The sequence below is a fragment of the Rhinichthys klamathensis genome, unplaced genomic scaffold (assembly GCF_029890125.1).
Source record: "Rhinichthys klamathensis goyatoka isolate OS25496 unplaced genomic scaffold, OSU_Roscu_1.1 h1tg000301l_1, whole genome shotgun sequence".
In the NCBI taxonomy this organism is placed as follows: domain Eukaryota; kingdom Metazoa; phylum Chordata; class Actinopteri; order Cypriniformes; family Leuciscidae; genus Rhinichthys; species Rhinichthys klamathensis.
Genome location: NW_026606820.1, coordinates 1455995 through 1466429, shown reverse-complemented (window position 1 = coordinate 1466429; position 10435 = coordinate 1455995).

Below are 10435 nucleotides of genomic sequence, written 5' to 3'. Positions count from 1 at the left end.
GTTTAAAAGGTTTGAAATGACTAAATTCAATATCTTTCACAGGTCTGTCGTAAACCACATGTGGTATGCATGTGCCACAAGCAATGGGAACATAGAGGTAAGGGATCATAAACTGCAATAAAGTATAATGTGTTTCTTTTTTGCTTTAGTATTAAATAAAATAAAAAAACATTCACACAGGCACTGAAAAATCGGTGGAAATGCATTACACACCATGTTTGCAACAAACACGAGTGGACAGATGATGACGGAAAACGGCATCGGTGTGACCATCCTGCTCTTACCGCCCAGGACCAGAGGATTCGTATGTGGATTGAGAAGGACTCAGTGGCATTTCAGGCCCTGTCATCTCTGGTCTTAGACAAAAGGCTTTTGAATGACCTCGACCATATGGCACTCTTCAAACATACTGGTGAGAATAGAAGTATTTTTACTCTTGCATTTTTTTCTCTAAACAAATCAACATGTTTTAATTAGTCCTATCCATCCTCTTTTCCTATTTGTAATTGCACACAGGGCCACTGGAGAACTTCCATAGTGCTATGCTGAAATACCTCCCCAAGCGGCAGGGCTTCTCATACCACGGAATGAGGGAGAGGTCCCACCTCGCCATCCTCGACCATAACGAAAATATAGTGAAAAGGAAACAAGCAACCACTGTGACAGGTTTGTTACCATGTACGCTCTTCAAATAGTATAATAACCTAAATTAGAATGTTAACAGCTAACTACATTGGCATACTTTGCTGAAAGGTGTAATATATTAATTGGGGAGAGAAGTGTACTACAATCAAATTCATATTTTCATTCATATTTTCTGTGTTATTATATTCCTTGTCATTTACAGGAGAAGTACGTTTCAATCAAGTGTACTGCAAGAAGTCCAAGCAATGGATATTAAGAAAAGTCTTCTCGCCACACACAAGAAACTTTGTTGGAGATCTCATCGAGAGGGTCCTGGAAAGTAGACTCAATCCGAACATCAAGTTCAAAAACCCTAGCTCCTTACTCACCCTGCCACAACCTGATTTGCCACCCAACATTGCCCCTGTACCGAAACCACCAAAAGAGACTGCCAAAGCATTGTTTAAAAGCCGCTTCTGAGACCTCTTCACATAGCACCAAACTCAATCTCCATCTCTCTCACTACTCTTCTGGGACAACACCAGCTGTGCCTTTTTATATTCTGTAAATATTGGATGTATATATAAATTATCAGCTTGTTAATTTTTGCCATTGTTATTTGTTATTGTTTTGTTATTTTTTATTGTTATTGTTATTAGCTTGTTTGTTTCATGCCATTGTTATTTTAATTTGAATACCCATGAAACAATTCTTGCATTTGAGAATAAAAACAAAACAATTCTTCACTCCTTTCTGCCTACACCAAAGTTCAACATTATAGAGTTGTGAAGGAAATGATTTTAGAAATAACTTATAATGTAACTTAGATTTGCAAAAGAATAATACATTTTTTTTAGGCATGACCATTATTTTGCTATATTTTGTCATGTAAGGTAACAGTGGGTAAGTAATAACATTGTTGAAATGTTGGTCGTCCAGTGACTATTTATCTAACATGCACTTGGAGAAACACTAATAAAGAAAACAACAACCTGAATGAGAACCATTTATTTAAATAATTATATCAACAACAACAAAAATAATTATGTAAACAATAAAAATTATAGTTCCTCCTGAGCGTCCTCAACTTCTTGGTGCCCGCAGTACTGGCCATCTGGAGCTGGGTATTTCTGTCGGATTGCCTGCACGACACAAGCGGGTAGAACGACACGACAGCCTCTGCCCAATCTCTCGCCTTGCAGGACCCACTCGAGAAAGTGTCGGTAAGCTGTTAGGCGATATTGTCTACAAGACATTGAGCACACAGTTAGCGATGCATGATATTTGTGCTTAGCGTGGCACGTTTGTATAAGTATATAATAGAATATAAACACTCACTTTACTGTCAGACGTCCGTTTGTCCCTGCAGGCTTCGGCTGTCTTTTCCAGTTCACCTTTGGGATTCTGAAGTATGTCTCCAGGACGCCGCTGTCCATATGTGGTCCGAAACTAGGATGGTCCACAACACAAACCTCCTTGCCCGCTTCGGAGATTTCGTCCAATAGAAATTGGCATCTTTGAAATTCGTTGCAACACACAGACTCTATCTCTGTGTCCGTAGGTGCACAGTGAGAGCACAGACACCTCCAGTCCGCCCCAGCTCGAAGTAACGTTAGTCCGGGCTCCTCGTCCACGACAGGCAGGTCTCCTGCCTCGGCTGCAGAAGCTGCCTCCTGTTCCTCCATCAGCCTCAGCTGCTCTTCACTATATTGCGGCTCGTAAAGATAACCACGAACATCGGATTCGAGCAGCAGATTTTCAAAATCCTCTTCATCCATGTCCGGTTTTGTCTCTTCCGTCATAACCTCCTAGTTCCACAGCGCTTGTTAGCTTAGCTTCCAAACAATATGGCGGATATTGCTTTCTGTATCTGCAAGTGAAGTCCCACCCACTGATCTGTAATAGGTCTGTAGCGTGAGTGGCTCCCACCCCCTGGATAAATGATGAGTTAGTGTTTGTAGTCTTACCCTTATTCAAAGAAATTGGACTTCCTGCTTTTTATGACGCAAAATGACGATTTTTGCGTCATAAAAAGCAGGAAGTGGAACACTTAAATCCTTATTTCTCCCATCTCAGGGGAAAATAAGGGAATAAACCATGACCATTCCAAAAAGTGACTGGGTTTCTAAAGATACAAAGTCTAATGCAAATGGGTGAAGTGTTCCTTTAAGGGTGGGAGTGTTACGTCCCTGTGGTCTCGCGCATGTGTGTTTCTTTTGTTTCTCTTTCTCTACTGTCCATCACATTCTTAGGCTTGCGTCACCACTCGCCCGCTGTTGGCTGAGAGAGATGTCAATCATCATCTACGTCGTGACGTCATCTTTCCTCCCGCAGCCTATCGGGTTTACCACGCGAGTTTAAAAGGAAGCTGAGAGGAGCGCATGTCAGCTTGTTTCTTTCTGTCGCTCTGCTTGTCGCTTTTGTGTTTGTTATTTCCGGTTACAGACATTGTCCTGTTGTTTTTTCTTTCGGCCATGACGGCATGTTTTGAGATTGCCAAGAGTAATGTGTTCTGCCATGATGGCGTGTTTTGCAGTTACCAAGAGAAATTCGGACAGGTAATATGTCACGTGACGTACACAAAGCAACACTTAGCAAACTCGATGTATACAAACACCAGGTAAGGAAGTGAACGCCACCCTTGGATGTTTTGTTATTAGTTAGAGCCAACATGACATCATGACTTTGCGTAAACATACACGCCACTTTCAATTCAAGTGGCGTGTTATCTATACGCATTTTGAGCTATCCGCGTGTATGTCCACGCCGAAATCTTTTGCGTGTATGTCTACGCCATTAAATGTCCGAGCGAAACGAAGCAAAATCTATATCTACATCTGTGGAGCGATATTTCTTTTCCTAGGATGGTAGGAGAAGACTCATAAATGGTATTAACCCCAGTGATGGGTAGGTTTAGGGACGGGGTTGGGGTAGATCATATATTTATATATACATAATACAGTAATATAACGTTAAGTCAAAGGCGTTGATAAACACGCTGAAAAGCGATTATGCGTGTTGATAGCACACCAAAAATGGAAATACGAATTGGCGTGTCATACATACGCCATTTCATGAGATCAGTCTGTTAGAGCAGTTAGAGAGGGCGCTTTGCGCTGAAGAATTTTGTCTTTTCTTTTCTTTTTGTTATTAGTTAGTTAAGAGGTTGGGATTAGTTAACGGGAGTTTGTTTTGTTCTTTTCTTTCATTTGGCTTCACAATTTACGTCCTTATTCTCTTTGGTTATTTACTTAGTTTGAACTCTCAATTCTGTATCTATTTTGTTTATTTTTCTTTGTGTCCACAATTATTATTATTATTATTATTATTGTTCATCTTTTGCACCAGTACAATAAACTGTACTTTTTCTTCACTATATTTTGTTGTGTCGTCTCTTGCCATTTTAATTACACCACTGTCTGATCACAACCTCAATGTTGCCCCTTTAAAGACTTTTTGTCTAAGGGTGCGTAACAAATATTTTTCAGATGATAGTATGCTGATTTAGTTATTGCTTTGATATGACTACTGAAACTAAGGTCTGACTCCAGAGACACACCCAGATTCCTGACTTGATTTTTATTACTTATTGTGTTCATTTACATAGCTACATATTTGCATATTACTTTAGGATTAATGTTTTATATACACTCACCTAAAGGATTATTAGGAACACCATACCTTTGGCTCGTTTCCACTGAGCGGTACGGTACAGTACAGTACGGTTCGGGTTGGTAAACCATGATCCGGCTAGCGTTTCCACCGCCAACAGTACCCTTACTTGATAGGCGTGGTGTTTGCCGGAAAGAAGCGGTCGACGTCATTTTCGCGCGAAGAAGAAAGTGACATAGAAAACAACTATTTTTTTTTATTTTTTTTTATTTAAACAGGAAAAGATTAAGAGCAATCGGGCCTGACTCAGCATAAAACTGATTTTCAGCAGGTTCCTGTTCTGCAGAACATGAATACCTCAAACACAACAGAACTCCAAGACCATACAATAACAAACACACAACAAGCACACAAACCACGACAGTAAACAAGCATCAGCAGGAGGCCATAAAGTAACTATGGATGACAGATGCTGCAGATCTTGTTCTTGCTTCTCGGCATGTTTATCACAAGAAACAAGCGCCGGCATTAGGCGTTTCTCAATACCAAGTAGCCTACGCAAAGTCCGACTCAGGAGAATGACTCCCGAGGACGCGAGTCCAGTAATTCTGCTAATGGAACAGCGCGTTCTTGAAAGCGCCAATCAGCTCGCTCTGCTACTCCGGTTATCTCTGTATGTACATTTTAGGCAACAATAAAACGAAATATGTTATAAAACACCACTCTGCTTCTTTTCGATTTCATTTAAATACATTTTAAACATTATAAGCACACAAATGTGGTTCAGGCAACGCATATCCTATTGATCATATTCACTGCATGTATGTAGCCTATATTTATAACAAAACTAAATATAAAACACAACCCTGCCTCTTTTCATTTAAATTTAAAAATATTAAACATATTCCAGGCAACATCTGCATTGGTACAAATGTTGCAACAAACAACATTACAGATGGTCTTGTAATCAAATAAAAAATGACAAAACTCAACCCTAGCTTTTTTTGTTAAATTTCAGTTTTATCAATAATAGCCATTATAAAAGTATAAGTAAAAGGTATAAAAAGCTATACAGTAAAGCTGTAACAACATAAAGCAAACAATTTAGTCAAATATACAAATTCAGCGCTCAAATATATGAAACTTCACTTAGCCTTCTGCCAAAACTATTGGCCAGGGAACGAATTATAGATTCACGAGACCAAAGATCGCCTGTTAAGTCTATACAAGACGAATTATATCTCATGTTTAACTACAGAGACGTCAGAGTCAGCGGCAAACATCAGAACAACTAGCCGAGGAAAGGCTGTTCCAGGCGGGGTACTGGAGCGCAGAGAGCCCGGTGATTGCTTGGAATGGATCTCAGTCAAATTATCCTAAATCTATAAATAAACCACAGATTTGAGCTTTAAAAAACAACATTCTCGCCTGAAAAACTCTGAAAACTACATTTCGTGACACAATAACAGTATGTTATATTTCAACTGTATATTAAAAAATGGCGCTTCTAATGCCCTTGTAGCACGCGCAAGTGACGATACTCTGTCAACCATTCAACGTTCTGCAGTTAGTCTAGCTCCACCTTTTAGTACCGTACCACTGTGCTAGGTACCCCAATGGAAGGGTACCCAAAAAGTGGTACGATACGGTTCGGCTTTTTGGTACCATTCACAACTTTTGACAGTGAAAACGCAAATAATTGTGTACCGTACCGAACTGTACCGTACCGTACCGCTCAGTGGAAACGAGCCATAATACTGTGTTTGAACCCCTTTCACCTTCAGAACTGCCTTAATTCTACGTGGCATTGATTCAACAAGGGGCTGAAAGCATTCTTTAGAAATGTTGGCCTATTAGGATAGCATCTTGCAGTTGATAGAGATTTGTGGGATGCACATCCAGGGCACGAAGCTCCCGTTCCACCACATCCCAAAGATGCTCTATTGGGTTGAGATCTGGTTACTGTGGGGGCCATTTTAGTACAGTGAACTCATTGTCATGTTCAAGAAACCAATTTGAAATGATTCGAGCTTTGTGACATGGTGCATTATCCTGCTGGAAGTAGCCATCAGAGGATGGGTACATGGTGGCCATAAAGGGATGGACATGGTCAGAAACAATGCTCAGGTAGGCTGTGGCATTTAAACGATGCCCAATTGGCACTAAGGGGCCTAAAGTGTGCCAAGAAAACATCCCCCACACCATTACACCACCACCACCAGCCTGCACAGTGGTAACAAGGCATGATGGATCCATGTTCTCATTCTGTTTACGCCAAATTCTGACTCTACCATCTGAATGTCTCAACAGAAATCGAGACTCATCAGACCAGGCAACATTTTTCCAGTCTTTAACTTTCCCATTTTGGTGAGCTCTTGCAAATTGTAGCCTCTTTTTCCTATTTGTAGTGGAGATGAGTGGTACCCGGTGGGGTCTTCTGCTGTTGTAGCCCATCCGCCTCAAGGTTGTGCGTGTTGTGGCTTCACAAATGCTTTGCTGCATACCTTGGTTGTAACGAGTGGTTATTTCAGTCAAAGTTGCTCTTCTATCAGCTTGAATCAGTCGGCCCATTCTCCTCTGACCTCTAGCATCAACAAGGCATTTTCGCCCACAGGACTGCCGCATACTGGATGTTTTTCCCATTTCACACCATTCTTTGTAAACACTAGAAATGGTTGTGCGTGAAAATCCCAGTAACTGAGCAGATTGTGAAATACTCAGACCGGCCCGTCTGGCACCAACAACCATGCCACGCTCAAAATTGCTTAAATCACCTTTCTTTCCCATTCTGACATTTAGTTTGGAGTTCAGGAGATTGTCTTGACCAGGATCACACCCCTAAATGCATTGAAGCAACTGCCATGTGATTGGTTGATTAGATAATTGCATTAATGAGAAATTGAACAGGTGTTCCTAATAATCCTTTAGGTGAGTGTATAGCTTAAATTTGTAATACAGCAACATGAAAATTATTGAAAAGATCAGGGATAGGCAACGTCGTTTCTGGAGTGCCGCGCTCCTGCAGAGTTTAGCGTCAACTCTAGCAGTATTAATAATCCTAAAGATGATGATTAGCTGGTTCAGGTGTGTTTGATTAGGGTTGGGGGAGCTAAACTCTGCACCCAGGACCGACATTGCCCTTCCATGTTATAGGTTAAATATGAAATAAAACGGCCAGTAGGTGGTTGCAAGTTATTGTCTTTATGAGTGAGTCATTCATTCAAACTTCTCGTTCAAATCGGAAATTCTTTGATGAAACACTGTTGTGTGGCTCGGAGGAGATCGACGCTTGCAGTGCTTGGTCCAGAAGTAAGGCCAGGGCATTAAAGGTGAATATGATGGATCGTCAGACACTAGGCAAAACTGTGACAGGTCGTCGTCATTAGGATGACGAATTTAACTATAATAACGGATCGCCAGGTAGACGTATATAGCGGTAACAGGTCAAGTTGCAGGCACACATACAGTTTAACAGTCTCCTGCCACGGAAAGATTTTTGCCAGCTGAGCTGATGGTTATCTTCATAGATATCCCGGGAAGGGACCCCAGGAAGACTAGCTGCCGTCTCGGCGTCAGCTAATGGGGATCCTTTTAAATAAACAAATAAACAAATATCCATAATAAAGGCTAGATGTCCGCGCTGCTGGCCAATGGAGGTTGACGTCTGCACCTGGTGGCCATCTTGTCACAGGCAGCTCGCTCACTCATAACATTGTGTTTTAATGGTGCATGTACTTTTTAAATAACCAACTTGCTAAATTTTCTACCGATTTTCAAACGGTTTGGTTTGTTATAAATGTCAGAGATGTAGCTATGACACTGCATACTTATGAATAATAAGTGTATAAATAAATAATCATCCAGAATTATAGCCACGTTAATAACGTTTGTAAGATATCCATACATCCATCCCTCATCCAATCATCCTTCTATTATGGATCAATATCATGGATAGAGATATGAAAGGGCTGCACAGTTTTGCAAGCAATAAATAAAATCATCAAATATTGTAATTGCAATTGAATTACATTTGTGTGTGGCAGTTGCATGCAAAATTATTATTATTGATAATAATAACAGTAATAATACCGTATTTTCCGCACTATAAGGCGCACTTAAAAGCCTTTAATTTTCTCAAAAAACGACAGTGCGCCTTATAATGCGGAGCGCCTTATATATGGATGGTGAACACACGTTCAGCAAGACGGGGAGACAGCGCCGGGCGACTTACGCCACTATCTGCCAATGGATCGTGGATGCCTGGGCTGATATATCAGTCTCAACTGTCATCCGAGCTTTCACGAAGGCAGGAATAATCTCTTTATTCAGCCAGCTCACATACCCGTATTTACTTCCTGTTTTCGGTCGAAGTCCACAGTAGTTGATTGTCGAGTTCGCGCGCGCGCGATCAAACCTCCTCCGTGTGTTCAACATCTGATTCGGATGAACTACCCATTTGAGCTGATATTCTCAGAACACCACACAGCACCGTCATCGGCTGACAGTCTGAGTCTCCACTGTTGCTTAGTTACCAATGATCGCGCGCGCGCACTCGACAATCGCCTACGGTGGACTTCGACCGAAAACAGGAAGAAAATACGGGTATGTGAGCTGGCTGAATAAACATCATTTTTATTCATATCTTTCACATTTACTGGAGTCAGATTCACCGTGTTCACTCACATGGCTGTGCACTTGTAATGACACATTAAGGTTGTTAAGAGGCTAAAAGCAGGTTTAAAACTTGTCCCGTTTAAGTCAACAGGGTGCAAATTTTAAAAAGAGGATAACACGGTGTAGGCAACACCGGTTTATGTCGTTGTTATCTGTACTGACAGCACTCCAAATTTACAAAAAATGAGCTCAATGTTAAAATTGACCGGAGTTTTCCTTTAACGTTTGAACAACGTTACCATGGGAGTGAACGGAGTTGTCAGAAAGCTTAATAAAGTTGGACTTTATCTGACTTTTTTGTTGACATTTGTTGACATCTAGTGGATGCATAACGCAAACCCAGTCAAACGTTTGACTGCAGTATCTTATGCGCCTTATAATCCGGTGCGCCCTATGTATGAAAAATGTTCTAAAATAGGTCATTCATTGAAGGTGCGCCTTATAATCCGGTGCGCCGTATAGTGCGGAAAATACGGTAATACAATTTTAAAGGGTTTATTGCATTAAAAACAGGCTATATTTTTTAATAAAGTGATCAATGCATAGTAAACTAAATTTAAAAATGTTTTAATTCCAACATTGTTTGTGAAAGTCCAACAAAGTTAAATATATAAATAAAAACTCAAACCTGAAAAGTTGTGTGGCTCCCTGTTTTCATTTGATTATCATTGTACACTTGGCGGCTTAGTTGGCGGCACTGTGCTACAACTAACCCCGTTGTGTAAAAAATATTGTAAGCCTAGCTAACAGTTGCTAGGAGTTGCTGACATGTTTCAAAACGGTGCTATGTTTTAGCCAACAAGACAGTGATTAAGGTAATATAAAGTTAGATTTGGTGACGTACACACCCAACTCAGAAACCGAAAAAAACCTATGATGAAAAAATTTACTTGCATGGTGTCAAAACACTCATTGTCCAGTATCTTCACGAAATCTTATCAAAACTTTCCACAAATTCACGGGAGACCGTATTCTGGCAGCGAGAGAAAAAGAGCGGAAACACAACCTGCTTGATCCTGACTAACTATTGTTACGACCCTATGGTTTGTATCTTGCTATCTCTGTTGTTTTGTCAGTCTCTCAGTGTGTCTGTTTAGGAACATCGTCTGATTGGTTCCTGCAGGATGATTGGAACGCCCATCTGATTGGTTCCTGCACGATGATTGCTGCTCGATCCTGATTGGTGCAGCTTGTTTTAAAAAGAGACATCACTTCCTTTACAGGAAGTCGGGAGATATTGTGTTTTGAGCAGAGAGAGAGTTTGTGATTTGAATGTTAAGAGTTTTGAGACTGAGTAGCCGTTTGTTTGTTTGATTTGAAAGAGAAAGTTTGTGAGTTGAGACTGTTAAGAGTATTGAGACTTAGTGATGGGCAGATCGAGGCTTCGTGAAGCAATGAAACAGTCGAAGCAAATGTGCCATTTTGTTTCGAGGCTTCGAATCAATCCGAAACCCGTCTCCACGGTGACACCTAGTGGTCACTTGCAGGTGTTGATCTGAAACAACCTTTACAAAGAGCTAATAAA